This window comes from Anser brachyrhynchus, assembly GCF_964034855.1.
Source record: "Anser brachyrhynchus genome assembly, chromosome: 2".
In the NCBI taxonomy this organism is placed as follows: Eukaryota; Metazoa; Chordata; class Aves; order Anseriformes; family Anatidae; genus Anser; species Anser brachyrhynchus.
Genome location: NC_137695.1, coordinates 98,230,967 through 98,246,030, shown reverse-complemented (window position 1 = coordinate 98,246,030; position 15,064 = coordinate 98,230,967). Strand labels below are relative to the sequence as shown.

The 15,064-nt window shown below is 41.7% G+C and overlaps 1 protein-coding gene and 1 long non-coding RNA gene across 8 annotated transcripts in view; one reads left to right on the top strand and one right to left on the bottom strand.

The window, feature by feature from the left end:
- The window catches only part of CARMIL1 (capping protein regulator and myosin 1 linker 1), a 202,554-nt gene that overhangs the window by 62,770 nt on the left and 124,720 nt on the right, over positions 1-15,064 (top strand). The window contains exon 1 of one of the 7 annotated variants that reach the window (XM_080579350.1): positions 4,863-5,319. The exons of the other annotated variants lie outside the window; for them this stretch is intronic. The gene's annotated coding sequence lies outside the window, so the exon portion shown is untranslated. Of the gene's footprint in view, positions 1-4,862; positions 5,320-15,064 lie in introns of those variants that run through there. 7 annotated transcript variants of the gene reach the window in all.
- LOC308189380 lies at positions 4,560-10,671 on the bottom strand. Its single transcript, XR_013946336.1, has 2 exons — positions 5,331-10,671; positions 4,560-4,870 (listed from the first exon to the last, which is right to left on the bottom strand). It is a non-coding gene; the product is annotated as an uncharacterized lncRNA (long non-coding RNA).

The window sequence follows — 15,064 nt, the reverse complement described above, 5'->3', positions numbered from 1 at the left end:
AAGTCTCATGCTCGGAAGGCTTTAGAGAATTTACAAAAGCACTTGATATTATGAGACTTGGCAGTAAAATGAGGAAAGGTAGGTTAACCTCCATTCTCAGTTCTGCCTGGAGTGAGCTCATGTAAATTCTCAGTTACCTCTTAAAGGTCACCAGGTTGCAGTATGAGTCATTGGCTTGTGATATTGTAGTTTAGTGGTATTTTGTCCTGTTGGGAATTCTAGCGTAGTGACAGGAAATTAATGTTTTCTTATCTAAACATAGGAAAAAAAATAAAAAGGCACCAATATTTTGGAAAGTATTCTCAAAATGAGAATTCTGAAATACTGGCACAGGCTGCCCAGAGAAGCTGTGGATGCCCCATCCCTGGAGGTGCTCAAGGCCAGGCTGGATGGGGCTTTGGGCAGCCTGGTCTGGTGGGAGGTGTCCCTGCACATGGCAGGGGGTTGGAACTGGGTGGGCTTTAAGGTCCCTTCCAACCCAAACCATTCTGTGATTCTATTTTTGGGGAGCCATTGAAATATTAAATTTTAATAATGATGCAAAACTTTTTTTTAATTAATAGTTTAAGGTACTAGTTAGAAATAAGGCACATGACTACTGTTGTGAATAAAGAGATGGAAGGCAAAACAATTGGCACAGAAATGACATGTTTTAATTTATTTTAGTTGAAAATGTAAAGTTTTTATTTGAAGTATTTTTTACTGTCACTTTCTCCTTTGCCCCCCGCCCCATTTTTTTTTTTCATCTGCCATATGCTGCATGTCTTCTTGCAAGAGCACTGGAGATAGATCAGATCTAAATATACTTTTTCTCAGCTTTAGCACAATGTGGCAATGATCCTGATTGGGACTCGAAAGTTCTTCAGGATAAAAATATTAAGGAATCTGATGCCATATTTTAAATGTTTTTTTTATGAATATGGGAGGTGCTTTGAGCCTTCCGCAGAATCAGCGTTTCTCCAAAATGTCCTGATATTTCAGCTGAATAATGTATCAACCGAACCCAAGGGATATTAACTAACAGAAAAAACAAACAAACAAACAAAAAAAAAAAACAAAAAAACAATTGTTTCTGCTTTTTAGTCAGATTTCATATATATGGTATATTCTGATGTTCTGCTATGAATTGTATGTCCCCTGAACAGGGATTTCAAGAAGGGTAAATATATGTTTGGACTGTATTTAAAAATTTAAGATTCAAATAAGGAAAACAAAATTTGAAGATGTGATAAATAAAACTGCCTCTTGAAACTTTTTTTTTCCATACTAATAAAAGCAACTCCTCCCACAGAGCAGGGTCTTGAAACAGCTCTGACATATTTTAACGCTGTCGTGTTGAAGCAGCTGTGTCTGTGGGAAGTACACAGTTTGATGGAGACTGTCCTGTGTTTGTGCTGTGCTTTTTTTCATCCCAAGCAGGACTTGTGGCTGCCGTGGGTTACTCAAAGCAGGTGAGCAGGAGCCATAAACTAAGGCAGCACAGTCTGAATTGCCGGGAGGAATCACAGCCGTGCCTGAGTGCTGTGAAGCTGTTTCTTTGGTAGGTGAGAATAAGCGGGGCATTTCTCTGAGCTCTGTTCTGCCTTGGCCTGGAAAACCCAAGATATTTCAAGGCAACCTGTTCTTCTGTTATTTATAATTATAATGGTGTCTAAATGCAATTTTCAAATGCAGTTATCCACAGGATTCAATGTGATGGGGAGAGACCACACTAGGTTGGATACTGGAAGCTGTATAGCAAAGAAAGGAGGAGCTGAGAGCAGCCAGCAGTGGCTTCGTCATGCCGTCTGGGCTGCTTCCAGGAGCCTGAGCTAGTTCGGGGTTTTCTGTATGCTACAGTTTGTGCCATCTAGACATAACTACATGCTTATTACCCAAGGTATTATCCCTTCCACAAAATAGTCAAGGTAAGGAAGGATGATAAGAGGGTACTCTGAAGTACGGGGGACTTGCTTGGGTTTACTGACAAGGTCTTGGACAGGCTGAGATCTCACACGCCTCCATCAGGGTCCTGCCTGTTGGCCGGGACAGCCTCTTTGTAGGTTCTTCCCTGATCATTCAGTGGATGAAGAGCAGCTCTTAGTTTAAACGGAGGTAGAGAAAAGCAGAAAGCTATAAGCCTGTTGACAGTGTGGTGTGGATAGCAGTTGGGGAACAGCAAGCGAGTTTCCTTTGTCCTTTTGTTTTTTTGGGGTATGCAGCAGCATTGTACACTGTGGAAACGAGAGCTCACTCTGTGAGATTCCAAATGCAGCTAAATATGGGTGAAGGTCCAGACTTCAAGTATTGCAGCAGGATAGGGGGACGCGCAGTATATATCTAGCCTTATAGGTAATTTTATAGCATTTCTGTGTAGGCAGAAGCACTTAAATTTCACAATTCTGTGCTGTCCCAGAATGCACAGGAGTTTTATTTAGCAAGACTAATAAGAAATAGAAACCTACTTTGATTTACTAGATGAGCATGATTTTCCCCGTCTTTACTTTCTTGCCTTTTCACGTCCCCTCTGCGAACTGTTTTGGATTTGTAGGTGTTCATTTCATTCTGTTAGTTTCCTTTTTTTTTCTGCAGCAGAGGAATCTAGAAGTACAGCTGGGTTTTGTTTTAAATCTCAGTAATGAATAAATAAATAAAAATAATTAATTTCTTCTAAAGTACACAATCTTTCTGTGTAGAACTTTGGGCTTGGTGTTTATATAAAATAAACAATAACTTCCAGTTCAGGAATGTTATTGTTCATGTTACTGCAACTTACTGGAAGAAATAAGATCTGATTTACTGACTCATTTTAAGGATATTTTGATTTTTCTTTCTAAATCAAGCAACTGTTTTGTGGATTTTTCTTGTTGTTGTTTATTTATTACTGCTCACATCTTGGCAGCTAATTCTGTGTCTCTTACTTATCATGCTGTTCTGAATCCGTTGTTTGTGGGTGGAGGTTTTTTGCTAGCCTTTTTTTATTTTTTTTTCTCATGGCTTATATTAAATCTTTTTCCCATCATAGCATCTGCATTTTTCCATCTTCCCAATGAGATGCGTTAGTAGGAACATTCTCATATAACTGAATTGGAGTATTGATGTTTGCTTTCTGTAGGAATCTGACATAAATTCTATGAGGAGGACTGAGTGCTGCTGGACCTGCCTACACCAAGCTGAGGCTACCCCTGCTTTTATTAAAGACCTGCAGAGTCCCAGGTGTTTAGTAGGAACTTAACAGCCCAAATTCCACTGGACTTCCTCTGACTAGTTAGAAGAAAGCCAGCTAGATAGTAATAGGAAAGGCCAGTCAGTAGGGAGTAATAACTACGGGTGTGTAAGCAGAGTTTAGTCTGGGCTCTGTCTTGCAAGAAAATCCCCACCTTACAGTGCCATTATTAAAGTTCGTGTTTCCTAATTTTTATTAAGCCTTATTTTTTCTCAGTTAAGTCTGTGGTTACATGTCAGCCACATAAAACATTAGCTGGACTGTTGCTACACATCCTTTTTGCTCTGCCCCTGTGTGGAGAACGTGTGCCAGGTGTTGCTGTCCTGAAGCCAGTCCCAGAACTTGTTCCCACAGGGACTTTGAGGTTTGTTCAGAGCAAGGAGGCATAATAGGGTTTAAAACGAACAAAGCAATTCCCCTTCCCCTCCAGAAAGTGGTGTTTTCATGGCGTTGTCACCGTTTGGAAATATTTAACTAAAAAGTTAGTGCAACTGCAATCTTCAAGTCTTTCGGCAAGCATTACTATGCAAGTACCTGTTTGAATAAGCTCTCGTGGAATAGGAGGCATCCACCTATATCAAAATCTGTTAAAATATTTATGAATGAAAGAAACCCTCGCTAGGGAGGTCTGGGTCACGGAGTCAGTCCCCTGCTGTTACAGGCACCCCACACCATACAATAGGGCTCACCTATTAGCCGGGCTCCACCTTAGGCTTCCTGCCTCCACCACTCCCATCTGATGTCTCCCTTTCCTGGTGTGAGGAACCTTCTAATTTCAGGCACAGATGCACTCACAGTCAATTTAGCCATACTTGTTCTTGTGCCAAATTAAATCATTTTTAAATCAAATTTAAATAGCTCTTCTCTTTTTCAAGGCATACTGAGTACATATGAGGGACACTTAGAGCCATCTCGGAGTGCAAATACACCACGCTCTTTCTGGTATCCGAGCACACGAGTAGTTATTTTTCCCCTTAACCACTTCTTGATGAAACTTTTAGACTTAGTGCTGAGGATATGCTGGCAAATCTTGTCTCAGTGTCCTAGATGAAAAGTTGACTTGTGCAGTGGTCTGGTCTTTGTAGGAGCCTCCTAGCAAGCGCCCTACCCACCTTAATGTTCTTCTTAGTTCCCATCTCCACTCCAGCAGAGTCCTGCATGCTGCTGAATTAGGACTGACATATTTTCTTTGCCTAAAAAATGAGCTACTGTGTTTAAAAAGAGCGTCATGTTGGTCTGTGATTTGGTTTTATTTTTCCTGGTGCTGGCAAACTGGTGCTGTGTTTTATTCTGTTTTCCTTTAACCTCTTTCTTTAATTACGCCTCCCATTACAGCATGTTCCAATGCCATATGCTTCTACTGAGGTGATTTTTATTAGCAGCAGTTGCCTGGATTAGTTGTTTTTGTTTTCTGCTTCCTCTGTTGTTTTTTTTTTAATGGATTTTTTTTTGTGTGTGTTTGAACACTTTAAAATCATATATCACCCTATATATAACAGTTTTATTGAAGTCCTTGCACCTAGCCTTGCAGTTTCATTTGCCAGTTCTTTAAGAATCCATAGATGGTGATTACTGAGGTGTATCTGGTTTTGAGTGCATTAAGGTCTCTGGGTCTTGCTTCTGTTTTCATGCTCTGTGCCTCACAGGCATCTTGGATTTCCTAGGCTGGAAAATAAGAAGGATAATTCCATTTGGAGACTGTTGAAAGTTGCCTGTAGGACACACTGACGTCAGATTCTCTGTGTATTACGGGATGCTTAAGTGAAATTTTCATTTCATTGTTTAAAAGACACGGTGACGCTGTAGAAAAACTGAAAACTGTGTTCTGACTTCTTTTTCCACCCCAGTAGAGTATTTCTGCCACTGCTCACCCAGCCTCTGTGCTGTGCAATGTGCTTTGAAAGCCGCAGCAATTCCTCTTCCCAGTACTGCCCCCTTCCAGGTGACCCTTCCAGGCACCGCGTCCTTTTGCCCAGGAAGAGGCTTGTGCTCGCACAGCTGCTTTGCTGAACTCTGTCAGTGTAAAAGGAAACAATTTCTCTGCTACCTGTCAGGATTTTGCAAGGACAAAAGAGGCAGAAACATATGGCTGGGTTAAGAAATGTGAATGCAATGTGAGTATTACCTCCACCTCACCCCAACGTGCCCTTTGGATGCTAGGAGTGGGTGAGATGTGAATGACGGAAAGCCAGACTGACTCCATTTGGTGAGTTTAAATAGTCCATGAGGTTTCCATTGGGGGCTTTGTTCATGGCATGTTGAAGTCCTTTCAGGTTCATAAGCAGCGTTTCCCCTTCTAATGAGGTGAGCGAACCTGGATGGTCTCCAGTTTCACTGCAGAACTGTAGAGTAGGTAAGCAGGTAAGAAAATGAAGAAGCTACCAGAAAAAAATCCTGAGAAAGGATTGTGACTTTGCATGGTGGTTCTTTCACTGCTTCTCTCAAAATAAAAAATAAAAATAAAAATTTGAAGCTCAGCAGATGGCCACATATGTTGCTGAGACTGTAAAGATGGAGGCTGAAGGTGCTCCAAACCTTAGAAAGCAGCTACGAATCCCATTAAATTCAGGTTGCTGTTTTCAGAGGGAAGCTGGAGGGCTTTGGGCAAGGAAGGTTTTTGAAGCTCACGCAACATCAAATCTCTAGCAATGGTGTTTTCCTTTTTCTTCCTCCGGGGGCTAGGACTGAATCATACAGATGAAAATTTTAGAATTTGATTTTAAAACGTACAGTTTTTAAATCACCAGACGTGAGAAAGCAAGGGCTGTCGTTCTGAACACTAGAAGTTATGCAGTGGGAGGGATGCTATTGCTTCAACAACTGCCTGCCCCGGGACCCTTCTCTTTGGATTGCCACTGGAGAGGCTTGTTCAACTCTAATGTTTTTTTGTCATTGTCAAGCCAACTTCTTTTTGTTTTTCACAGAGCAGAAAAGGAAAGCCTTGCTCACATTTTAAAGAGTATTTGAAACCTATAGTTGCCTCAAGCTGTGGCTTCCTGTGCTGTGTGGTAGAGTGTCTGATAATGAAAGATGAAAGCTTTCTATTTTTGTCCTGTGAATGTGGCTCGTGTTTCATGGGCCAGATTGGTTGATTTTTGTGTGTTCCTTTTCAGTGCATTCTTTTATCTTGGGGAAAGGCGAAGGAGGGAGGGAATAGCAACTTCATTGAGATGCTAAATTTAGAGCGTTGAGGAAAAAAAAAGTGTGTGTGTGTTCAGGGTCTTTCCAGCATTTCAGACTCAAGGCACCTGAAAAGGCTGATTTATGACTCAGCACATGAAGCTGAAAGGAGGGTGTCCGGGCACCAGAAGCACCCTTGCTCTTCTCCCCAACAAATCTATCAGAGGTTGCAAATCTGTGCACCCTGTGACACACGAAGACAATCTTTCTCTGTCTGTCATTTGAAGCATACGCTGCAGATATAGCTGTCAGTGGAGTGTTTCGATCTTGACACGCTTTAAAATACACTTTTAAAGCACACCCAAAATCAATTACATATTTTTAAATTTTATGTGCCTCGTATAGTGAAGAGCTTGACACAATACAATATTTTTTATTTTCATAAAAGCGGTTTCTAAGATGAGGTGCAGCAGATTTGTGCTTTTCTCCAGCTATGCAAAGTACAGAGATAATGTTAAATGGAAAAGGGTGAGTGTGGAAAGAAGAAATAGAGGAGGGCTCATCATTTTCTGCCTCTCGGGTGTTGCGTTTTCTCCCTTAGATTATCTGGGAAACTTGATGGTGTGAACTCTAGCTGTCTAAGTACTTCTATGGTATGAGCATAAAACCACAATGTGGTTTGTATTTTCTTTTTCTAAGCCCCTTATCACTGGGTCATACTCCCACCTCGCTTTGCTCTCAGATGTTACAATTTACACATTCTTTTCTAGGTTGGTCCATACCTTCATAAAGAACATCTCTGCAGTAGCGTTGTGGAATGAAATACTGTATCTACTGGTTTGTTCCTGCTCTAGGAATATTTCTGTGGAGACAAAAGCCGCGTACTTGTGTGTTCAGTGCTTTAGAGCAGATGCCACCCTTGTTCTCCAGGAGGCCATAGCCCAGGATGCGATACTGGCTGCAAACCCAATCCAAGAAGCTTTACTGCTCAGGTTGCCCTCTCCCTGTTCACAGTTAACCCCTTCTAACCAACTTTTGACATTTTATACGATGAGCTCCCAGATTAGGAAGGTGAGAACAACAGAAATGACAAATGGTAAAGCTTTGTACAAGAGCTGACTTCATGTTAGTTCTGGAATGTGAGCTCCATGTTTGGTTTTACCTGGTTACGAAAATACAAGGTTCTTATATCTTCCTATCTATCCGCACTTACAAAATAGCATAAAGGGCATCTTACAGGTTTTTCTTCTGATCCTTCTTGTTGTAATTCCAGGTACTGTATTCAGAAGACATACAGAAGTACAATTTATTCAAAAACAAAGTGATGAAAAGGAATAGATGCTTGAGAGCTGCACTTGGAGTATACTTGTAGGGAGTTGCTGCTGTGCTCTCTGTGTGCTCTGAGACTAACAGCCTCTTGCTGCTACAAGACCTTTGCACACCGGTTCCCCACCTCTCCCCAGCGCTTTAGGAAATTAATGTACCCAGGCATTACGTACACTTGAGCTGGCATCGTGATAAGTGAAAGAGGTCACGCTGAAGCCAGAGCGGAAGCAGACTACGGCTGGTGTGCAGGATACAAAGCAGGCGTCAGTCGGTGTGCCCTTCTCTGTGGCTGGGTGTGCGTGCCGGCTGCGCTGTCCCAGCGAGATAAAATCACAGGAGGGTGACTAAGATGCCTGGCTAAACATTTACAGAATCTGGTTAAGCTGTGGCAGATTGATCATTCACAAAAATAATTGGCTGTTATGTCTGCTTTGCTTGTTTAACATGAGACAGGGAATTGTTACGCTGCGCGCTGCGGGCTGGTTTTGTACAGCTCGGTACCTGCTACTTCCCCACGTGCACAAACTTTTTCAACACTGCTAGAACTAAATATTTTTCCCTTTAAATTAAATATGTCCACAGCCAAACAAAATCCCCAGGTGAGCTGGGTATCCTGATGCCCGTGGGATTGCTGGAGGGTGGCCAGTGGGACTCGCTGACCGAGGATGAGTGTGGGAAAGCAGCAGCGTTTAAGCCTAGAAATGGGAAATGCTGAATCCTGGTGGTAGTTGGCTATGCACAGCCAGAAGCACTTTGAGAGCAGAGTCTGAGCTCCATAAAACAGCTGGTGACATGTCTGCAGTTGAAAGATGGTTTTGGCTTACAATCCACAGCCCCACTCAATGACTTACAGAGCAAACTGCAATTACTTTTTGCATTTTGTTTGGTAGATGGCTCTTTTTCAATGGTGTTTGGGATAAATGGTGCTCTTCCCTTTTTTCCGTCTCCCTCCCCTCTAACAATATAGGGCAGTTATTTCTCTGCAGGCTTACTGCTTTCTGTTGGCTTTCTTCCCTTTCTGCTGCTTGGAGCTGAGTCAATAACTGGCATTGCCTTCTTCAGAGCAGAGCAGGGAAAGGAGGTGATCCAATGGCATCTTACAAACTTGGGCATCAGCAAGGTCCCACACTGCATCGGTGGGGTATTTCCACCGTTAAAAGGGGTTTTACAGAGTGGGGAAGAGCTCTGTCAGAGTCAAGTTTGTCTGCAAGAAAGGCTGGGTAAACCCACGGAGGAGTTCTGATTAGCCAATGCCTGTTTGTCAATGGTTCCATCTTCATGACAAATTGGAGTTGTGGAGGGAGATACAACTACAGGAATCGGCTGGGAATTACTTTAAGTGGAAACACCCCCAATCATTAATGAATTGGCAATGTAATGTCTTTATTCAAGAAAGCATGCCTTTTTTTTTATTTATTTATTCTGAGAGGTAATAATAATGAGCAGCAGTAGTTCTAATATTGGTTACAGTGTCTAAATGAAAGCAAAAAAAATGTTTCCAGCAGTAAATTACTGCTTTTATTTATTTATTTATTAGTGGCACCACTAACACCGTTTCGGTATTGCAAATCTCCACTGCTGTCTAGATGTATGCCTGCAGAACTGAGGGGGAAATCACAACAGTTCAGCAAAAATGAATGAACGAAAGAATTGAAATGTACATTTAATATAAGAACATTGAAGCATGCCCAGAGGAAGAGCTGGTGTGCTGCGTGGAGTAATGCCCATCTCTTTGTAGGAAGGAGATTTCATTGCTGGAAGATTTTTCTGGAAGTCTTTAAGGTTTTGAGGTAAATTTTTGCGTTCTGTAAAGCACGATGGCAAAAAGCAAAGAGCTGAAACTTTCTGCTCATAACTTTTTATAATTTGCAGAAGAACTTTATTTAATATCCTTGCTGAGCAAATTTAATAATTGCTGATGAAAATTGGGGTTTTAATACATATGTGACCCAAGGCAAACAACTTTGAAACAAGCCCGTTCCTGAATTTTTCAGCTTTAGCAGATGCCTCGTTTCAGACAAAACTTCACATACCCATGACTCACGGCCACCAACCAGAAGTATTTTGTTGTTCCTAAGGGTACAAAGCAATTTCTTTTGTATTTTGGGCAGTGATTCATGGCTGAAAAGCATGCCAGTAGTGCTTCTAAAGGTAAATGGGATGCAGTCATTTTGTGGATGGAGTTTTTTTTTTGTAGGGATGGACTCTGGTTTGGATTCTCAAGCTGCTCTTCGTGTGGTTTCTCCTATTTTGGGATCACCTAGATTCAACGGTGTTGGGGCTGCCACAGCCGGTTCAGAGTCTGTGATGGGAAGGTATAGTTGATAGCTGGCATCTGTTTGGCACATCTCCCTCATGGGGAGCATCAGGGCAAAACTAAGCAAACAGGCAGAATTTGCCCAGCCTCTGGAGTGCAAGAATTTCGCTGTATCTGGGCAGCTGGGCAAATGACTGCATTCCCTCGTGTCTCCTTCCTCAGAGGCACGAATTTGGTTTGATGAAGGGTGTGGACTGCAGCCGACTTCCCCAGTGGCTCCTCTCATCTGCTGACAGTGTTGTAGACGGAAGATAAATTGCTTGTCATTGCAGTCTGACGGCTGCCTAGGGAGCAGAGCAGGATTAATTCCCAGAGTTATTCCCTATTTCATCTACCTGCATGGATGCTCACTACTGAATTTCTAACTCCTTTACAGCGATGAAAAGTAATATAACAATCTGTCCTGTTCATTTGGTGTACAGTTAACATCTTACATAATACGATTAGTGTGTTGTTATTTGTATCTACGAGGAAAAAATCTGGATTGTTAAAATAAACTGGTAGTGCAGCCCTGTTGTATACGGTGGAGGCCTTGGGGTATGACTTGTGTCATTGCCTTGACCTCCAGCGATGAAAACCTTGCAGTTTTCCGTCTTTGCTCTTCAGCAGGTGCATTGCCATTCTTATTACCTACCTCTACGGGTTGTTCGGGGCAATAGGGGATATCAGGTAGTTGTGTATTTTTGTTGTATTTATACAAGGCTCTTCTTGTATATTTATTTATTTTTATTTATTTATTTATTTGTTTATTTATTTATTTATGTATGTATTTATTTATTTATTTATTTATTTAAATGGATGTGGTAATGTACAGCTGCTCTGTAATTAATAGGCAGTGAGGCTTGTTTACCTTGCATCTCTCAGTTAACTATTCAGGTGTTACTGCGTGGATGTGGAGAAGCAGTAGCAAAACAATAGCTTGCACGAAGATAGAAGATACATCCTGAAGAGCCTCAGGGGCGGTTAATAGACAATTCCTGAGCTTTTAGCTGTTAAGTCAGCTCTGGCCAGGTTACAAAACATGTTTTGTCTGGCAGCGGCAAGGCTCGGTGAGCCAAAGGCTTACGAACAGTTAAAAGGAGCCTTTCTGACAGCAGCTCAGAGCTGCTGGGGAAGAGCCTTGAAGAGGAGGAGGTCAGATCTTACCTGGGTTTCCAGCACTGGATGTTGATGGTCAGTTAGGTAAGCTGGGTTTGTGGTGTGTATTTCTTGTTTCAAAGCCTTATTTCTCTCGTGCTTGCTTTCTACTGGTAGGATTAAATACTGGGTGGAGGAGTTGAATACAGCTGGTAGCTGCCAGGAGGGAGAGGGTGCTGCAGGGGTGTGCAGCACGGGGCTCCTGACAGTCAGGGCCCTATGTCCCCTGTGTTAACATCCTACGTGCTGCTTTATGGATGTATCAAAAAGAACCCCTGTAGGATGTTGTGTATTAAAATGTCTGTTTTTAGGTTGCAATTTATTAGAAACTTTTGCTGAAGAGGAGAGTCAGCTGTTGGTTTTGGTGGGTGGGAGTCTGTTTATTTGGGTCCTTGAAAGGGAAAACTCTTTCATAAAACGAAACCTCATTGCTGCATGCAGTTCTGGGAGAGATGCTGTGTGTTTTTGCACTGCTCTCATCAGAAAGCAGTATAGCTGCAGCGGTGCTACATGCTGAGACTCACCTAAAATACTCTTATTGCATTCTCTGTAAGATTTTATGCACTCAAGCACGTTACCTTTTACGGAAAGAGCCTTTGCTAATTCTATTTTAGTAATCTGCAAGGAGTTGCTAAGTATACCTAACAAATGGACTGCTACCTGTGTTGTTGTGAAGAATATTGGAAAAAAAACGTGATGATGTTTTCAGCTTACTTAGTACCAAAGAAGTCCTGTAGAAAAATGTACACTTTTTTTTTATATATATTTTCATCCTCCATTGTGTATTTTTCTATGAATGTAACTCTATGAGAAAAAAGAAATCTGAAAAATGCCTTGATTTTATTTTTCCTCTATTTGGTTATTACATTAGAAGTAAGAGGACTACCAGGCTGTATGCTTTCATGTTTTCCATTTCTACTTCACCATCTGAATACATAATCTATACTTCTTGTATCAGACAAGTTTTTGTCTCATAGTCTCAGTGGAAACAATGTCTTCTTCCGTGATGCTGTCGAGGGTACCATATACGTGACCATTGCAAGCAAAACAAACTTTGTGTGAGCATAGTCAAACATTTTTGTGATTAAAAGCATCTTTTTTTTTCTTTTTTTAAAACAGCATGAACCTTTTAGAAAACTGCCTTAAGTGTGAATGTACTTGTCTTGGCTGAAGTGATAGCCTAAATGGAAGCTAAAAGCACACTTCATAAACCACTTGTGTATTGGGAACTGTCAGGAGTGCCAGCATTACAACTGACTTGACCAAGATGACATGCTTTATGTATGTTAGGGCATATGAACTAGGCATGCTACCAGGTTAATTAGCCCAAGCTTGAAGGTTATTTTACAGTTAACTCATTTCTTTTCTTCAGTCTTCTTGAATTTGCTTTTCAATTCTGTGAATTAGCATCAATACACATGGGAGAACATTTTCTTTGGATCCTGCACTAAATTATTCTGAACGATGTAGAAGCTCTGACACTGAGAGGAGTTGAATGTCTCCTCATCTATGCTGTTAATAGGCTTTTCACAGTATATTTTTGCACCTATTTGAAGAAGTGGTATTAGCCTTCCAATTACTGTCCAATCTCTTTGATTATGCCGATGAGCAGTTATGCAACATGTCTGAGTAGCTTCCTTTCTCTGAAGAACGGGCAAGGGCTGACAGGACAAGTGTTCGCTTCTGCATTCAAATTAACTCTCGAATTGAAATTCAGAGCTCAGGCTATGGATACTCTGAGCAGGTACCCAGTAAATTAGGATAAGAGGCTGCTAGCTCTTAAAGAATGAATATGATGTGGTAGCACAGTGTCAGCAGAGCTGGATTTCACTCTGGTGCTTCTGAAACGTGAAGTGTAAATTCATACAGCGTTTTCATCTTCTATCCATTGTAGGAAGGGGTGACTTTTTGTTTTCTTTTTAACGTTAACCAGCCCAAATGGTACTGACTGTTCTAGTGGCTGAACAAATATGTGAACCCTTCTGTGTGGGCTTGTTCCTGTGCTCCCCAGTGCCCTCCTGACCTGCTGTTCCAGCTTCCAGCCTCTGCTACTCCTTCCGGGACCTCCACGGTTCCTCTACTGCAGCCCTTTGGACGTACAAGGGCTTTGCCAGACTTATCGGAGGAGACATCTCCAAATGAGGCTTCTGTGTCTGTTACAGTGCTTGGGGATGAGCTGCCAGATGATAATTACCAGAGTGGAGGGCTGCCAGGGCTTGGTCTATGTACCTAAATCACAGAATGACTCCAAGTCATCCAGCTGTGGTATATTGCTGGCTTATCTAGAATTGCAGTTGCATCACCCTCCCTCTTCTGCTCTCTTCTGCAATAAAAATACCCACCTCATATCTGTTCCTTTCTTAAAAAAAAAAAAAAAAGAGAAAAAAAAAAAGGAACCTGGGCTGTTTTCTTTGTGGGTTTGTCCTCTTGAAGACAACACGTAGAAAAGCAAAAAGGTGGCAATTAAAATCATTGGATTTGTCCAGCTCCTTAGCAAGGACCCTCCCTCCAATACAAAGTGGCCAAGCTCTGGATGATTTAATTGTGCTAATTTTTGGAAATGCCCACTTCTGTTTGTCATCTTCCCCTTTGGCAGAGGTTGCTGCTTCCCTGACAGGGTGGGTGACGTTGACTTGGGCATCCATACTTGCATTGGGCTCTATCTGGAACTGCCACAGCAGTTCACAATGCACTGTTATGCCACATTTAATCTGGATTGATTGCAATCCCAAGTGCAGATACTTAACTCTCACGGAGACCTGATTTGGTGTACATGTATATGATAGCTCCTGTTCAGATGAGCGGACCTGAGTAGGTGGCTGGGTGGTGGTGTCGTTGCTGGTACTGGAGCAAAGTGGTAGGATTTGCTCTTTTAGTGATAGCCCTGCCGTTACACTGGATGAGATGTATTATGAAACTGCATGGTAAGGCTGCATATTGGCATGTGACCTTTTAATTAGCTCTTTTACTGCTTCATGTGTGACCTAGAAGATGGATGTTGAGGCTTATTTAGTGTTCCTTGTGCTTCAAGCAGTTCTATGTATTAATACAAGGTATGAATTTAGCTGTGATTGCTACTGAAAAGCAGTATGTTTCTAACTTGAGTCAGTTCAGAGGATCAAATGTTCCCCAGTTAAAGTGACCAGGAAATAAACATTATTATTTTTTTTTTGTCTGTTTTTCATTCATTTCCGCCCCCCCCCCCCCCCCCCCCCGAGATGTTCTTTTGTTTTGTTTGTTGGTTTTGTTGGTTTTAGAAGCTTCCTGGCTTTTCTGTAAGAATTATTTAGTGTCCCAGATCTGCCAATTATGGGCTTCTCAAGCTAGGGGCACAGGAACAGGGGGGCGAACCTCCAGGCATAAACCTGGTGCAAATAGCACTGAAACAGCTGCAGACAAAAGGGCAGGCTGTGCATTTGAAAATATAAGATTTGAGTGCACTGGGATTGAAATGTAGGCATATGAAAGGTGACAAATTTAGCCCAGGGTGAACTTGCCTTTGGGAGAGAGCTGAGTCTCTAAGACATGTCATGTGTTCACAGCTTTTAAATCAGGACAGTCTGACTTGGCACAGATTAACCCTTTTGAGAACCCCCTTACTCAGTCTCTGTAACCCATATTATGTTTTGGTTTCTCTGGTCATGTTATCTGTTTTCATTTGGGGGAAAAAAAAAGTCTGAGTGAAATATTGAAGGCTTGGTGTGTTTCTCCTTCATTTCCAAGTCTATTTTGGTCCAGTTGAAAATATGTCTCTGAAGTGTATCCTGGACCTGTAGAGTTCACAGTCACATCTATTCAAGGTATAGATACAACTTGTTATGCAGAAAAAGTAAAAATCCTGGTATTGGGCATCTTTTCTTCAAAGGGTTATGCCTACCTGCTTCTGGCATCTGCATTTTAAAATTTGGGCCTTAATCACGTCTATGTTATATACTTTATGATTGTGATAATGTACGCTA